Source organism: Hemiscyllium ocellatum, chromosome 30, assembly GCF_020745735.1.
Source record: "Hemiscyllium ocellatum isolate sHemOce1 chromosome 30, sHemOce1.pat.X.cur, whole genome shotgun sequence".
NCBI classification, from domain to species: Eukaryota; Metazoa; Chordata; class Chondrichthyes; order Orectolobiformes; family Hemiscylliidae; genus Hemiscyllium; species Hemiscyllium ocellatum.
Window position 1 is genome coordinate 52,214,131 of NC_083430.1, and position 17,864 is coordinate 52,231,994.

The following is a 17,864-nucleotide window of genomic DNA, read 5'->3' on the forward strand; positions in this document are numbered from 1 at the left end:
ACATTTTGAAGGCTTCGATCAGATCACCTCATAGCCTTCTAAATTCCAGAGAAAACAGGCCTCATTTGTGTAGTCTCTCCTCATAACTTAACCTACAGAGTGCAGGTATCATTCCTGTAAACCTACATTGTACTCCCTCCAAAGCTAACCTATCCTTTCTGAAGGGTGGTGCCCAGATCTACTTCCAGGGCTCCCAGTAGGGTTTTGTTTAACTCCAGCATTAACTCTCCATCCTTATACTCCAGTCCTCTGCAGATAAAGGCCAGCATTTCATGAGCTTTCTTCATTATTTTCTATATCTGCTGTAGATCACTTTCTCTCCACTGCTACAGCAGGGATCCAGGCATCATTCACAAGAGCTCTTCACAATTGATCAATACGGTTGTGGACAGGGATGAGAGAGAACTGTAAATCCTGTTTCCATTCTTAACTCTCCTTCATCAATTAAGGGAAAGTGAGGAACTGCAGATGTTGGAGAGTCAAAGTTGAAAAGTGTGGTGCTGGAAAGGCACAGCAGGTCAGGCAGGATCCAAGGAGCAGGAGAATCGGCGTTTCAAGCACAAGCCCTTCGTCATTCCTGATAAAGGGTTTATATCCAGAACATCGATTGTCCTGCTCCTTGAATGCTGCCTGACCTGCTGTGTTTTTTCCAGCAACACACTTTTTGTCTCTTCTTAATCAAGGCCTGTTCAAAAAGGAAGAAATGCTTATTTCTTAACTTTCAGTATGAGGCCTAATTGTACAACCAGCAGCAAGAGAACTATCCATTCATGCATTCACCTCGAAAATCTAATGCTATTGCACTCACTCAGACACACGCACACAGACACATGCACGCACACACACACGCGCACGCACACAGACACACACACTCATGCACACAGACACATGCACACCAAATTTCCAGTTAAAAAAGAAAGTGTAATTTTAACAAGCTATAAAGAAAGGAATAATTAATAATTAACAAAATACATGACCAGGCCTGGTGAAGAAGAGATCTTTTACCCTGAAGTGTTGTTAGGTGAATTTAATAACCAAAGCCAATTTATGTAGTTGGAGGATTCTCTTGAAGAGATTGACTTTCTGCAAGTAACCAAGTCAGTTATTGTGATGTCAATACCATGAGTTGGGTTTTCACGGACTTGAGTAGGAGCAACTGTGGAGAACTTCCCCTCCTGCAGCCTCCAGGTCTGTGGTTACAAATGTTAATGTTGCTACTCGACAGTTGATGATGTATGTTTTTAGATACCATTCAAAGCTTTTTATTAAAGGGGGGGGTCAGATTTATGCTGTCCTTCATAATCCCCTTCCAAACATGGTGTTGGGCTTAAGCGTTTTGCTACAAGCTGGGTCTTTATGTGCTGACCTTTGCCCGGGGTGTCTGAGATAAATGCCATCTTTTCTTCAAACATTCAAGACAGGAAACATCTTGTGATGTTTTCAAGAGTTGAGAATAGACTCTTTTGATTTCAATGAATCTCATCAATCTGAAACGTTTCTCTTGATGGATGCTGCCTGACATGCTGTGTTTTCCAGTTGGTTTAATTGTAATTTCAGATATCCAGGACCAGAGATATTTAGCTTTAGCTTTGACAACCTTTGGTCAGGAAGGTGGCCTTTTGCCCTTTAAAGACAGATCAAGGCGGGTGACCCCTCAGCAGCCATCTTTCACAGACTTTTTTTGTTCAAGTTTTTAAAAAAGTGATTCTAGAAGATTCCAAACCAATTGCAGTTTTTTGTAAATAAATTATGGAAGGACATGTCTCCATGACGATGCAAGCATCCTATTTGACTATCACTCATAGATCAGCAGGTAGTCACTGTCACTGGGAGCTCTCCATCTGCAAAGATGCACAAAGACAGCAGCCAACTTCTCACAGAACAGTCGAAACTACCACCCACACCCCTGCATCCAGGGTCACCTCCATAGGTCCTACCTTCCTGCTCATTTAAATGGGTATCCACTTGTGATGATGCGACTGACAGTGTATTGTGGTGACTCACTCCATTCTGTGATTCTCCACAGAGCAGACTGGAGGTATTCACGAATGCAAGCTGCTTCACAAACCCACACAAACACTAAGGTCAGGCTAAAGGCTGAACACTTGTCTTAGTGCCTGTCATTCCAGATGACGCCCTAGCTCATGCAGATATTCAATTACAGCTTGTCAGACAAACTCCAGGGATGATGGCAAGCACCAGGATTAGGGGCCACGGGTGAGCACTTGCTAAGTTTCATTAACTAGCACTTAGGGTCAAATTATGAGCACATTCACGGCCAATGTCTGCTTTGCTCATAAGGACCAAACTTTACACAGGTGGCCTTCAGCAGATGTTAAGTCCCTAAATGACATATTTACAGGGTTTACTCATATAAAGGAATGGAGCTCACTGTTTTAATTGCAGAAGCAAGGTCTTTGGTACAAAAACAGGCCCAACATATACTAACTACCAGCTTGAGTGGCTGTGTACGGTTAGACACATGTAAAATCTAACCAAATGTTAAATGAGCTTACATAATTGAAGGATTATAAATCAATTTTAGTTGATCCTGAAAGATCATTTATTAATACAAGAAAGACTTGACAAACTCAAATAATAACACACAATTATCATAATTTCCCTATTTTACCTTCCTGGTAATATACTTCTGGTATGACTTGTATGCATATATGGAAATATTACTGATAGTGTATTATATTTTACACAAGCGACTCACAATATTTCCACTGATGATGCTCTTTAAATCTCCAAAGGCCAAACCACCAGAGTGTGAGAATATAGCACATTCGAAACACGCATTGCTTTGCACGCAAGATATTTTTTCATTCCAGGAGATTTGTGCTTGCAATGAAACACTATCCTCAGCGAAAGATGTAGAAATCAGCAATCATTACTGATCTCTCAAATGCCCATTCCCAATTTGTCTGTTTATGTATCAGGAATGGTTGGTGGGATATTGAAATTCACAGGCTAAAGATCCACTTTCCCTGGGTCATAGGTCATCTCTTGCAAGCTACATGGAATTGCGATAGTTGGAATTCAATGATATATGTATAATCAATACAAAAACACTTTCATAGAATCCTTACAGCATAGAATCAGGCTGTTGGCACATCGAGTCATAGAGTCATAGAGATGTACAGCATGGAAACAGGCCCTTCGGTCCAACTCGTTCATGCCAACCAGATATCCCAACCCAATCTAGTCCCATTTGCCAGCACCTGGCCTATATCCCTCCAAACCCTTCCTATTCATATATCCATCCAGATGCCTTTTAAATGTTGCAATTGTACCAGCCTCCACCACTTCCTCTGACAGCCCATTCCACTCATGCACCACCTTCTGTGTGAAAAAGTTGCCCCTTAGGTCTCTTTTATATTTTTCCCCTCTCACCCTAAACCTATGTCCTCTAGTCCTGGACTCCCCCACCTCAGGGGAAAGGCCTTGTCTATTTACCCTATCCATGCTCCTCATGATTTTATAAACCTCTAAGGTCACCCCTCAGCCTGCGACGCTCCAGGGAAAACAGCCCCAGCCTATTCAACATCTCCGTTTAGCTCAAATCCTCCTACCCTGGCAACATCCTTGTGAACCTTTTCAAGTTTCACAACATCCTTCCGATAGGAAGAAGACTAAAATTGCACACAATATTCCAACAGTGGCCTAACCAATGTCCTGTACAGCCGCAACATGACCTCCCAACTCCTGTACTCAATACTCTGACCAATAAAGGAAAGCATACCAAATGCCTTCTTCACTATCCTATCTACCTGCGACTTCACTTTCAAGGAGCTATGAACCTGCACTCCAAAATCTCTGTTCAGCAACACTCCTTAGTGTATAAGTCCTGCTAAGATTTGCTTTCCTAAAGTGCAGCACCTCGCATTTATCTAAATTAAACTCCATCTGCCACTTCTCAGTCCATTGGCCTATCTGATCAAGATCCCAGTGTAATCTCAGGTAACCTTTTTTGCTGTCCACTACACCTCCAATTTTGGTGTCATCTGCAAACTTACTAACTATACCTCTTATACTCACATCCAAATCATTTATGTAAATGATGAAAAGTAGTGGACCCAGCACCAATCCTTGTGGTAGGCCTCCAGTCTGAAAAACAACACACTAGCTCCTCTGTCTTCTACCTTTGAGCCAGTTCTGTATCCAAATGGCTAGTTCTCCCTGTATTTCACGAAATCTAACCTTGCTAATCAGTCTCCCATGGGGAACCCTGTTGAACACTTTACTGTAATCCATATAGATCACGTGTACTGCTCTGTCATCTCAATCCTCTTTATTACTTCTTCAAAAAACTCAATCAAGTTTGTGAGACATGATTTCCCATGCACAAAGCCATGTTGACTATCCCTAATTAGTCCTTGCTTTTCCAAATACATATACATCCTGTCCTTCAGGATTCCCTCCAACAATTTGCCCACCACCAATGTCAGGCTCATTGGTCTATAGCTCCCTGGCTTGTCTTTACCACCCTTCTTAAATAGTGGCACCACGTTAGCCAACCTCCAGTCTTCTGGCACCTCACCTGTGACTATCGATGATACAAATATCTCAGCAAGAGGCCCAGCAATCACTTCCCTAGCTTCCCACAGAGTTCTAGGGTACAACTGATCAGGTCCTGGGTATTTATCCACTTTTATGCATTTCAAGACATCCAGCACTTCCTCCTCTGTAATATGGACATTTTTCAAGATGTCACCATCTATTTCCCTATATTCTATATCCTTTTCCAGAGTTAACACTGATGCAACATACTTGTTTAGTATCTCCCCCATCTCCTGCGGCTCCACACAAAGGCTGCCTTGCTGATCTTTGAAGGACCGTATTCTCTCCCTAGTTACCTTTTTGTCCTTAATGTATTTGTAAAATCCCTTTGGATTCTCCTTAACTCTATTTGCCAATTTCATGCCCCCTTTTTGCCCTCCTGATTTCCCACTTAAGTATATATCCACAGCAGCCTTTCAAGGTGCTTCCCACCATGACCCACACCATCTCTGCATTTCCCATTTTTGTGCAAAGGAGTGGCTCAGTGGTTAGTACTGCTGCCTCACAGTATCAGGGACGTGGGTTTGATTACACCCTCAGGCGAATGTCTGTATGGAATTTGCAAGTTCTCCCCATCTCTGCATGAGTTTCCTCTGGATTCTCTGGTTTCCCCTCACATGCCAAAGATGGGCAAGTTAGGTGAATTGGCCATTGGAAATTCAGGGTAGGTTGGGGGTGTAGAATGATCTTTGGAGAGTCAGTGTGGAGTGAATGGCCTCCTTCCACCCTGTGGAATTCTATGATTCTTAGAAATCATGTTTCACATATTTGAGTGAGTTTTATGAAGAGGTGGCCAAGAAGATGCATTAAGGCAGGGCAGTGGATGTTGTCTACATGGACTTTAGCAAGGCTTTCAACAAGTCCCTGCATGGTCGACTGGTTAGTAGGGTTAAAATATAGAATCCCTACTCCATCCCAGTAACTCTACATTGCCTATCACTAATCCACCTAACTTACACATCCTGGACACTATGGGAAATTTCCCATGTCCAATCCACCCTAATCTGCACTTTGGACTCCCAGTAGAAACTCACCCAGACACGGGGACAATGTGCAAACTCCACACAGACCGTAGCCTGTGGGTGGAATTGAACATAGTGCCAGGGACCTGGCACTATGAAGCAGCAAAGCTAACCACTGAGCCACCATAAAACACGTTGCTACAAAAACAACAGGCAGACTTTATACATTAAGTAACCAGAAGCACACAGAAATCCTAGATATACCAAGAGGACCATTTTCATGATTTGAAAGTGAATGCCTTATGCATTTGTCTTGTATGGTCATTTCAATTACTCTGTCAATGGAGCTGGTCAAAAATGACATTGATATTCCAACTGAAATATCCCAGTTTGAAATGTTTTAGTGGATGTAATTTAAATGGTAATGACTAAACATTTTTCATATGCCAACCACCTTATGTCAACATGACTCACATCTTCACAAAGCATTCAGAAAATGGAAAGTGCAGCAAGATGATGTAGAGAAAATAAATAATCCTATTGAAGATAAAAAAAGAGACACTGTGTAATGAAAATTCAGGAGGTAATCAGGTTCAGATTGTGACCTGGATACATTTACAGAAATAAAGCATAACGTGGGATTGTTCACAAAGAGTGGAAAGTTACAAATAACACAACCCCAGTTATTAAGTTCACTTTATGGATATAGAAAGGGAACAAGGTGCAGGATATTGAATCAAACCCAAATGCTATATCTGATGTGAGAGACAGGTGCAGTGACATATCAGACTGAAGAAAGGGGAAAAATACATTATACTCAGTTTGAGGAATAGAAACCTAGAGATACTCTGCTGTAAAGTCAGACTGGTTAATATTAAACTGGAAGCAAACCCAGAAAATCAGAGTGTAGACATATAAGCGAAAAGCAGGAGAAGGCCATTCAGCCTCTCAAGCTTGCTCCAACATTGAATAAGGTCGTGACTGATCTGATTATAAATAATTCCTGCCTATCCCAGCTAGCATTTCACCAAACTTGCCCCTCCATTTCACAAGAACTCATTCACCTTTACCTCAAAAATACATAAGGATTCAGCTTCTACTGTAGTTTCAGGGACAGAGTTCCAAAGTCTCAGGATGAAAAGAAAATTGCTTTTTCTCTGCCTTGAATGGGTGATCCCTTATTTAAAAACTGTCTCCCCACCCTTACTCCACAGATTGTTGGTTCTTCCAGAAGAGGAATCATTCTCTCCACATTCCTCCCTTTTGAGACCCCGTCTTCATAAATTTACCTTCACTTCCACACACATCCTCTACTGTATCCGTTGCACATGATGTGGTCTCCTCCACATGGGGGAGACAGGATGCCTACTTGCAGGTCATTTCAGAGAACATCACTGGGACACCCGCACCAACTAACCCAACTCCCTTGTAGCTAAACACTTTAACTCCCCCTCCCACTCAGCCAAAGACATGCAGATCCTGGGCTGCGTCCATCGCCAAACCCTAACCACCCAACGCCTGGAAGAAGAACACCTCACCTTCTGCCTTGGGACCCTCCAACCACATGGAATCAATGTGGATTTCACCAGTTTCCCTATCTCCCCTCCCCCCCCCACTTTATCCCAATCCCACCCTTCCAACTTGACACCACCCTCTTGAATGGTCCTAACTACACCTCTTCCTTCACACCTATCTGTTCGGCCCTCCTCTCTGACCTATCACCTTCGCACCCCCCACCTTCATCTCCCTATCGCATTCCCAGCCACCTCCCCCGCCCCCAACCCCAACCCCTGTCATTTATCTCTCAGCAACCCCCAGCCCACAAGCCTCATTCTTGATGAAGGGCTTATGCCCGAAACATCCATTCTCCTGCTCCCTGATGCTGCCTGACCTGCTGTGCTTTTCCAGCACCACACCTTTTGACTCTGATCTCCAGCATCTGCAGTCCTCACTTTCTCCTCGCACTTTATACATTTAGATCAATTTCAATCACAATGGGAATGTAATGGCAAGGTCATTAGGGTAGAAACTAAGAGCCCCGACCTAATGTTCTTGTAATATTAGTTCAAATCCCACTATGTAAGATAGTTAAATTTAATAAATATCTGAATCTTTTTTAAAAACTAGCATTCATGTAACCAGTGCCTGCTGTCATAAAAACCTTTTTTTAAAGAAAGGAAACCTGCCATCCTTTCCTGGTCTGACCTACGTATGACTCCAAACCCACAGCAATGTGTTTGGCTCTTAACAGCTTTCTGAGATGAGCCAGGGCACTGGCTTCACCAATGAGGTCCACATTCCATGAGCAAATAAAAAGAATCACGTTGTCTCTTACTGAATCCTAAATTCCAACATTTATGAACCGAGCATATCCAACAGTTTCTCATAAAGCATCAGCCCATTCCAGGTATTCATTGAGTAAAACTTCTCTGAACTGTCACCAGTTATTTTATATCCTTCCATAAATAAGGAGACTTGTAGGGGAACTTAGTTGGCTGGATTGCTGGTCTGTGATATCACCAGTGTGGATTCAATTCCTACAGCAGCTGAGGGCACCACAAAGAGTTCCTCTGTCTCAATCTCTCCCCTTGTCTGAGGGGTGGTAACCCACAGTTAAACCATCCCCAGTCATCTCTGCCCACTGAGAGAACAGGTGTACGGGTAATTTTACCATTTACTGCTCACAGTGTTCCAGATGTGTCCTCAACAAATGACAATCAACACAAGTGCAAGCTTATGTGGAGGGCCAGTACAGACACAATGTGCTGAATGGTCACCTTCTATGCTGTAACCCGGGGGGGTGAAAGTTTGTAAAATTGTGAAAAAATTTGACCCAATCTTCTTCCTTTTATTAGTCTATCACAGAATTCAACACTGCCCACTAGATAACCCCATAGCCTTTGTATGAATTTTTCTATCAACTAAAATACCTGCATTTTATGTAAACTTTAAAATAGTAATGAGTCTCTGAGGCTCTTTATCGAAGATATGTTGACAGAGATATCAGAGGAAGGTTCTCAGCAATGTTTCAAAGAAGGCCAAAGAAAGGAAGCGAGATGGAGAGACATAAGGAGGGACTTCCAGAGGTGGGAACCCAGAAGGTTGAAAGCTGTCACTGGTGCTGTGACAACAATTGGGGATATTCAAAGACCAGCAAATGAAGAGAAGGAATGTGGGGTGAGAGGGATTCAAGAGAAAGGCCATACCGAGACCTGGGAAGGACCTGAACATTTTTAAAATTGAGAATTTTAAAATTGGTGTGGTGTTAGATTCAAAAGGTAATATTCAGTAAACATTTTAAAAGTTAGCTATAAATTGACAATCTATTTAAACAATTGGTGCAAAATAATTTTCTGCATTTGACCCGGTGGAACTGAAGTCTCGTTAATAGGAAATGTTAACACAAAACGGCATCCTTTATCTGAGAAAGGGGCAGCTGACTGCTACCTGGAATTCATAAAACTAGACCATGACATAGACTCAAATAGATTATTGACTCATTTTAATTATTTGTCTCCCTCTTGATCTCTTCAATTTATTCTCTGCGTCAATGCTCCATTCACTCCTTTACTGACCAGGGTCAAATGGCCAATTGCTAATTTTTCTGAAAGGAATTGTTTTTCATGTTCATGACCTGAAGAGTACATTGAACATTAATACAGTGAAAATTTCACTCGGTCTCTGATCTTACGTTGCTTCCAATCACAACTGATCCTTTGAAATAACTTTCCTTTTTTCCTTCCAAATGCAAAATATCAAAATCAAACTCTCACCACCTGTCCTGCCCACTCCCTCAATGGGGATGCAAGGATGTATGGTTATGTTACTAGACTTAATCATCCAGAAATTCATATTAATACTTCGGGTGTGTGGGTTTGAATCCTTCTTGAGCAGATAGTGAAATTTACGAGCAGGAGTAGGCCATTCAGCCCCTTGAGCCTGTTCCACCATTCAATGAGATCCTGATTATCTGTGGCTCAACTCCACATAACTGCCTTTGGCCCATATCCCTTAATACCTTTGCTGAACAAAATTTCATTTTCGATTTAAAACGAACAAATTTGAATTCAACAAAAATTTGGATCTAAAAGCGAGCCTAAGGATGACCATGCAACTCTTACTGATTGTTGTAAAAACTCAATTGGTTCACTGATATTGTTTGGGGAAGGAAATCTGCCATTGGGAGTGGTGATACAGTGGTCAGCACTGCTACCGCACAGCGCCAGAGACTTGGGTCCAATTCCCCTCTCAGGCAACTGTCTGTGCGGAGTTTGCACATTCTCCCTGTGTTTGTATGGGTGTGCTCTGGTTTCCTCCCACAGTCCAAAAATGTGCATGTTAAGTGAATTGGCCATGCTAAATTGCCCATAATGTTAGGTGTCTGGGTGGGTTGCTTTTTGGAGGGTCGGTGTGGGCTTGTTGGGCCGAAGGGCCTATTTCCACACTGTAAAGTAATCTAATTTAATTGTCGCTAGGCCTACATGTGACTACAAAGTGCAATAGGTGGTTAATCGTCAAATGCCCTCTGGACAACAACTGCTGGCCTAGCCAGCATCATCCACACCCGAAAAACAAATAGAAGGGAAGACTGCAGTGGTTCAAGAAATCAGCTCACCACTACCTTCTCCAGAGCAAATGGGGATGGACAAGAACTCCTGCTCCACCCAGTGATGCATTCATATTTTTAGGATTTCTGTATTAATCAACTGTTTCAGGAGATCTTTTAAGTCCAACATGGCCAATAGCACTCATCCTTTAAGAATATTTACCAGCCATTCCCTTACAATCATCTTGTCAGGAACATTGAAAAAAATGTGATATTGACTCCTCACATGACTGTCAGTATTTCATTATCACTGTGTCACATCCAATGCACAGTCAACAAAACAATGTGCTGAAAATCTAACTTACAGTCAGCAAAACTGACGGCAAACAGACCCCAGTGTGGGAAATGTTAACCTATTTGAAGCTGTCAGAGTTGGCGGCAATGTTGGTTTTTACATTCTGCCTGATTTTAACCTCCGTTAAGTCACTTAACATTGGGCAGGAATAACAAAAAGACTATGCACTGTCTAAACATCACCTCCAAGTAATGTAAAGAGCCCAGACAGTAAAGAGTTGAAGTGAAATATCTACCCAAACACCTTTATTATGACAGACAGGGCCAGGATATAACAAATGGTATGTAGGAAACAGAACTTAGCAGTGACAGGCAGCACATTAGCATGCTGAGCGATTGTGCCTGAATATTAGAACAGCATAGTTCTCATCAATATTATTCAAAATAGCTCTCTCATTTGCTTACGATCTTTAAACATTCACATAAAGATTAAAGTGACTCGTGACTCCTACCTCCTTAAAAGAAAAATAAATTTAACCAGTTCATTCCCAAATGGGAGAGACCTGATCCAATATAGGTCCAACAATATATCCTGTGCTCCTAGATACAGGATTGAACAGTTAACAACACAATTTCAAAGTAGCCCAAGTGGAGACAGCAGAATGAAATGGGCTGTTCACTACCTGGGTGGTATGTACTTCAGAGTGCCTTTGCATGTCCACTCCATCACACAGCCCCCTGTGTCCCCCTGTGACACTAAGGCAACAAACCCACTGCAGTGCAATTTAAATCATCATTCAGACACAGGTACCTCTCACTCCATACTCACAATTACAGTCAAATACTGCTTTTAAAAAAAGCTTGATCCACAGAGATAAAACAGTCCTCTCCCTCCCTCAACTCTTGTGGGTGGGTGTTTCTGTGTATGGTAGTGTTAGTTTGTGTGTGTGTGTGTGTGTGTCGGTGTGACTGAATGTTGGGGGGGGGGCGCGCGCGGGAGTGACAGTGCAAGTGAGTGTTGGGGTTATATATCTCTGTGTGTTGTGTGCATGCGTGTGAGTGTGTCAGCATGAATGTGGTTAAGTGTGGTTACTTTATTCACTCATAGGTCATGGTTGTCACTGGCTGGGCCAGCATTTAATGCCCATCCCGAGTAGCCCTTTAGAAGGTGGTGGTGGTGGTGGTGAACCACCTTCTTCAACAGCTGTTGTCCATATGCTTTTGGATGATCCACAATACCTGGGCAATTCCCAGAATTTCACCCAGCAACTGAGAAGCAACAGTGATATATTTCAGGAGTGGCTTGGAGGGGAATCTGAAGGTGGTGGTATTCCCAAGTATCTGCTGCCTTTGTCCTTCTAGTTGGAAGAGGTCATGGGTTTGGAAGGTGCTGTCTAAGGAATGTTTGGTGAATTCCTTTCATGCATTTTGTAGATAGTACACATTGCTGCTATTGAGCGTGTACTATGTAGAGGAAGTGAACATTTGTGGATGTGATGCCAATCAAGTGTGAAGCTTCTGGATGGTGTTAAGTTTGTTGAGTGTTGTTGGAGCAGCATTCATCCAGGCAAGTGGGCAATATTCTGTCACAGTCCTGTTTCCTCCCAGCTGCATGGTTACACACGCACCCAGCCACTCCGATGTTGTGTATGGCAGCTGGCATCAGCTCTCCATTCGTGCCATTTAGTTCTGGTTATTGCCATGGGCAGACCTCAGAAGCCCGCAGTGAGCAAAAGAATTAGAAGGAACATTGCTCCTCACTTGTGCCTGTAGATGATGGGCAGGCTTTGGGGAGTCAGGGAGTTACTCACTGCAGGACTCACTGCCTCTGGCCTGCTCTTGTAGCCCCTGCATTTAAACAGTTGCTCTAGTTCAATAATAAATCCCAGGGTGTTGAGACTGTGTATTTAGTGATGGTGATGCCATTGAAGGTCAATAAGTGGAAGTTAAAATCTCTATTGGTGAAGATGGTCATTGCCTGGCATTTGTGTGGCATGAGTATCACTTGCCATGTATCCGAACAAGCCTGGATATTGTCCAGATCATGCTGCATTTGAATATGGTCTGCTTCAGTATCTGAGGAGTCATGAATTGTGCAATCATCATGAAAACCCCCATTTCTGATGGAGGGAAGGTCATTGATGAAACAGCTGAAAATGGTTGGGCCGAGGACACTATCCTGAGGAACTCCTGCAGAGATGTCCTGGAGCTGAGAGAACTGACCTCCAACAACCACAACCATCTTCCTAAATGTTTGGAACGACTCCAGCTAGTGGAGAGTTGGCCCCTGATACCCACTAATTCCAGTTTTGCTTGGGCTCCTTGATGCTACTCTCTGTCAAATGCAGCCTCAATGTCAACAGCTGTCCCTCTCCCCTTCCCTCTGGAATTCAGCTCTTTTGTCCATGTTTGAACCAAAGCTGTAATGAGGTCAGGAGCTGAGTGATCCTGGAGGAACCCAAACTGGGCCTCACTGAGCAGGTTACTGCTTGATAGCACGGTAGATGGCACCTTCCATCACGTTACTGATGACCGAGAGTAGACTGCTGGCGTGGTAATTGGCTGGGTTGGATTTGTCCTGTTTTGTGTATACAGGACATGCCTGAGTAATCCACGCCTTCTTCACTATCCTATCTACCTTCAATTCCATTTTCAAGGAGCTATGAACCTGCACTCCAAGGTCTCTTTGCTCAGCAACACTCCCTGGGACCTTACCATCAAGTGTATAAGTGCTGGCCTGATTTGCTTTTCCAAAATGCAGCAGTTCACATTCATCTAAATTAAACTCCAACTGCCACTCCTCAGCCCATTGGCCCATCTGATCAAGATCTCATGATACTCTGAGGTAACCTTCTTCTCTGTCCAATACACGTCCAATTTTACTAACTATACCTCCTATGTTAACATCCAAATCATTTATATAAATGATGAAAAGTAGTGGACCCAGCACCGATCCTTGTGGCACTCCACTGGTCATAGGGCTCCAGTCTGAAAAGCAACCCTCCACCACCACTACCTTCCAGCCAGTTCTGTATCCAAATGGCTAGTAATCCCTTTACTCCATGTGATCTCAGCTTGCTAACCAGTTTCCCATGACTTGAGAGGATGCAGAAAAGATTTACAAGGATGTTGGAGGGTTTGAGCTAAAGGGAGAGGTTGGATAGGCTGGGGCTGTTTTCCATGAGCATCAGAGACTAAGGGCTGACCTTATCGAAGTTTATAAAATCCTGAGGGGCATGGATAGGGGAAATAACCAAGGCCTTTTTCCGAGGATGGGGGAGTCCAAACTAGAGGTGAGTCTGTGTGTGCAAGAATGTGTGGGTGTGCGAGTCTGTGTTTTTAAAAATGCTTGTGTGAATGTCTGTGCATTTGTGGGTCGGTGTGTATCTATATGTATGTGTGGGTGTGGTGAGTGTGTGTGTGGGAGTGAGTGTGAGCACATGTTTGTGAGTGAATGTGTATTGATAATCGTGAGTGTGAGAGAGTGGGCATGCGGGTATGTGTCTGGTTGAGTGTCTGTGTATGTGTGGCTGTATGTGAGGGAGTGTGTGTGGGGATGAGTGTGTGATCCTTGTGTGTTTGTGTGTGGATGCATGTCTTTGTGTGTGGATGCGTCCGTGAGTGGTTGACGGTTAGTGTAAAGTAACAAAACTTGCCTTATGTTGTAGAAAATTACATATCCCTGCGTTTGTTGACAACACCCTCAGCTTCACTTCAGTCCCCTTGTGTGTCACTGACATTAACACATTTCAAGGCTGCTGTATTCCCTCACATCTAACAGGATGCTGTTACATTTCCTGTCCTAGTCATTTGAACCCAACAAAGACGGCAGACTAACGAGCATTCATCATGGTGCAGGCAGCCACGAGGAGGGTGAGAGGTACAGAGCCCCGGGTTTTCTGAAGTGTGATAGTATTAATTCCCCACAAACCAACACAGAATACATTCAGCTTCGGGAGACCATGTGACAGGAAAGACCAGCATTATATTCTGACTGTGTAGCACCGCACTGGTGCCCAGAACACTGAATGCTGACAGGAACCAGGTCTATCTGCTGGTTTACTGTTTGGATTTGATGTTGTTCACCATCAATGGGATGGGAACGACAGCTGAGCTGCACAATGTGAAGAGGGTTGGTGCTGCTACAGTAGACCTGGATGGTGCCAATTGTTGGTGAACACTGTTAATCAGGGAATGGAACATAACAAAACATTGTCAACTTTGCACTGATTGCTGTGTGCCCTCTGCAGTGCTCTGGGAAATACACAATGTTTTACCCAGACAGTAGGCTAGTCCAGTCCGTGTGTGCTCCTGATTGTTCCCATGCTGGGAGGGGAGTAACACAAGGAGGGGAAAGAGAAATACGGTGGGGGGGGGGGGGGGGGGGGGAGCACTGACGGGGAGAGAGAAACTTGGGGAAGGAGAGAGAAACACTGGGGGGGAGGAGAGAGAAACAGTGGGGGGGGAGGAGAGAGAAACAGTGGGTGGGGAGAAACACTATGGGGAGGAGAGAGAAACACTGAGTGGGGAGAGAAATGCTGGGGGGAGGAGAGAGAAACACTGGAGGGGGAGGAGAGAGAAATACTGGGGGGATAGAGAAACACTGGAGGGAGGAGAGAGAGACACTGGGGGGGAGAAGAGAGAAACACTGGGGGGGGGAGAGAGAAACACTGGGGGGGGAGAGAGAAACACTGGGGGGGAGGAGAGAGAAATACTGGGGTAGAGAGAGAAATACTGGGGTAGAGAAACACGGGGGAGGGGAGGGAAACACTGGGGGGTTGGGAAACACTGGGGGGGGAGAGAGAGAAACACTGGGGGAAGGAGAGAGAAACACTGGGGTAGAGAAACACTGGGGTGGAGAAACACAGGGGAGGGAAACACTGGGGGGGAGAGGTGAGAGAACCACTGGGGGGGGGAGGAGGAGAGAGAACCACTGGAGGGGGAGAGAGAAACACTGGGGGGGGAGAGAGAAACACGGGGGGGGAGAGAGAAACACTGGGGGGGGAGAGAGAAACACTGGGGGGGGAGAGAGAGAGAGAGATACTGGCGTAGAGAGAGAAATACTGGGGGAGAGTAATACTGGGGGGGAGAGGGAAACACTGGGGGGGGAGGAGAAACACTGGGGGGGAGGAGAAACATTGGGAGGGGAGAGAGAAAAACACGGGGGGGTAGAAATACTGGGGCAGAGTGAGAGAAACATTGGTTGGGAGAGACTTGGCCGGGGATGGGGAAACAGCGATCTCCCCCAGTGTGTGTGTGTGTGTGTGTGTGTGTGTGGGGAGGGGGGAAGGGAGGGTGTCACCACCATCACCTCGAGGGGAGGGGACCCCCCCGAGTGAAAGCCACTCGCTGTGAGAAGGGGCGGCCGTGAGTTTATAATAAACTCCACCCCCCGTCCCCCCACCCCCCTCTCTCCCCCTCTCCCCCACCCCCCTCTCTCCCCCTCTCTCCCACCCCCCTCTCTCCCCCTCTCTCCCCCTCTCTCCCACCCCCCTCTCTCCCCCTCTCTCCCCCTCTCCCTCTCTCCCCCACCTCCCTCTCTCCCCCTCTCCCCCACCTCCCTCTCTCCCCCTCTCCCCCACCTCCCTCTCTCCCCCTCTCCCCCTCTCCCCCACCTCCCTCTCTCCCCCACCTCCCTCTCTCCCCCTCTCCCCCACCTCCCTCTCTCCCCCTCTCCCCCCCACCTCCCTCTCTCCCCCTCTCCCCCTCTCCCCCACCTCCCTCTCTCCCCCTCTCCCCTCTCTCCCCCTCTCTCCCCCACCCCCCCTCTCCCCCCCTCCCCCCCCCCCCCCCTCTCCCCCTCTCCCCCACCCTCCTCTCTCCCCCACCCCCCTCTCTCCCCCTCTCCCCCACCCTCCTCTCTCCCCCACCCCCCCCTCCCCCACCCTCCTCTCTCCCCCACCCCCCTCTCCCCCACCCTCCTCTCTCCCCCCCCCCCTCTCTCCCCCTCTCCCCCACCCTCCTCTCTCCTCCCCCACCCCCCTCTCCCCCACCCCTCTCTCCCCCTCTCTCCCCCACTCCCCTCTCCCCCTCTCCCTCTCTCCCCCACCCCTCTCTCCCCCACCCCCCACTCTCCCCTCCCCCCACCCCCCTCTCTCCCCTCCCCCCTCTCTCCCCCTCTCCCCCCCTCTCCCCCATCCCCCACTCTCCCCTCTCCCCCACCCCCACCCCCCTCTCCCCCCTCCCCCCACTCTCCCCCCCCTCTCCCCCATCCCCCTCTCTCCCCCATCCCCCTCTCTCCCCCACTCTCCCCTCTCCCCCACTCTCCCCTCTCCCCCACCCCCCTCTCTCCCCTACCCCCCTCTCTCCCCTCTCTCCCACCCCCCTCTCTCCCCTACCCCCCTCTCTCCCCTCTCCCCCACCCCCTCTCTCCCCCTCCCCCCCTCTCTCCCCCTCTCCCCCATCCCCCTCTCTCCCCCATCCCCCTCTCTCCCCCCTCTCCCCCACCCCCCCTCTCTCCCCCATCCCCCTCTCTCCCCCTCTCCCCCACCCCCCTCTCTCCCCCTCTCCCCCACCCCCCCCCCCTCTCCCCCACCCCCCTCCATGGTCCCCGCTCTGAGTGGAACATTTCAAACCGGCGGCTCGCTCCAATATCTCCCACACCGAGAAAACTTCCCAAATGATTGGGTGAGGGCCATTTGAGAGACAGTGCAGAGGAGCGGGTCAGGGGAGCCACAGCTTCCACAAGCTCCACCACCCCGAGGCAGACAGAGACACAGAGAGAGAGAGAGAGACATACACACACACACAGGCAGACAGAGAGAGAAACACACACAGGAGAGAGAGGGGCACACACAGAGAGAGACACAGACACACAGAGAGAGACACAGACACTCAGAGAGATGTATATGAGGAGGAGCGGGAGGTAGGGTCTTTTAACCCCAACCCCTCGGGCTGTTCTGAACAATCCCCCACGCCCCCTCCCCTCCCCTCCCCAGCCTTACCTGCCCGAAACCCCCTCCAGGAGGGTCGTGTTCCTGTAGTTTCTCCCCGCTCCCTCTCTCAGTCTCTGTGTGTGTGTGTGTGTGTGTGTGTGGGCTGTATAGATTTCCGGAGGATCTCTCGGCGCCCTGTGCACATGCAGCAGTGACACTGGGTGAGTTCAGTCTGGGGAGAGCTGTGAACACACACACACACACACACACACATTCCCCCCACCCCCAGCCTCACTGAGGCATCACTCACCCCCAGTGCCTGCTCCGCTCCGGCCCTGCTTCCAAACAACAGAGATTCCAGCCGCACCATCCACTGCGATCCGATTGGTGTGAATGTTTATTTTCCCTCGATCTGCTTTGAAGGTCGCCCGCTCAGTCCATGCAGTGAGATGATGTCTGAGCAGTTTACACAGGATGAGGGGTAGAGACCATCCCATTCACCCCGGACCAAGCGGAGTACCGGGAAAATCCTGACAGAGATGAAGGATATATATCAAAATTACTGCAACCACATGATTCACGTCTTCCAGAACTGAGAGGATGGAGGAGATTAGCAAAAGCAAA

General features: G+C 46.9%; 1 protein-coding gene across 5 annotated transcripts in view; it reads right to left on the reverse strand.

The window, feature by feature from the left end:
* Nucleotides 1–17,816, reverse strand: part of yrk (Yes-related kinase) — a 302,153-nt gene extending 284,337 nt beyond the window's left edge. For 3 of the 5 annotated variants that reach the window (XM_060847433.1, XM_060847429.1, XM_060847432.1), the window contains exon 1: nucleotides 17,551–17,816. The gene's annotated coding sequence lies outside the window, so the exon portion shown is untranslated. Of the gene's footprint in view, nucleotides 1–17,309; nucleotides 17,410–17,550 lie in introns of those variants that run through there. The other 2 variants (XM_060847430.1, XM_060847434.1) reach the window with 2 other exon arrangements.
* Nucleotides 17,817–17,864: the final 48 nt, after the last annotated feature.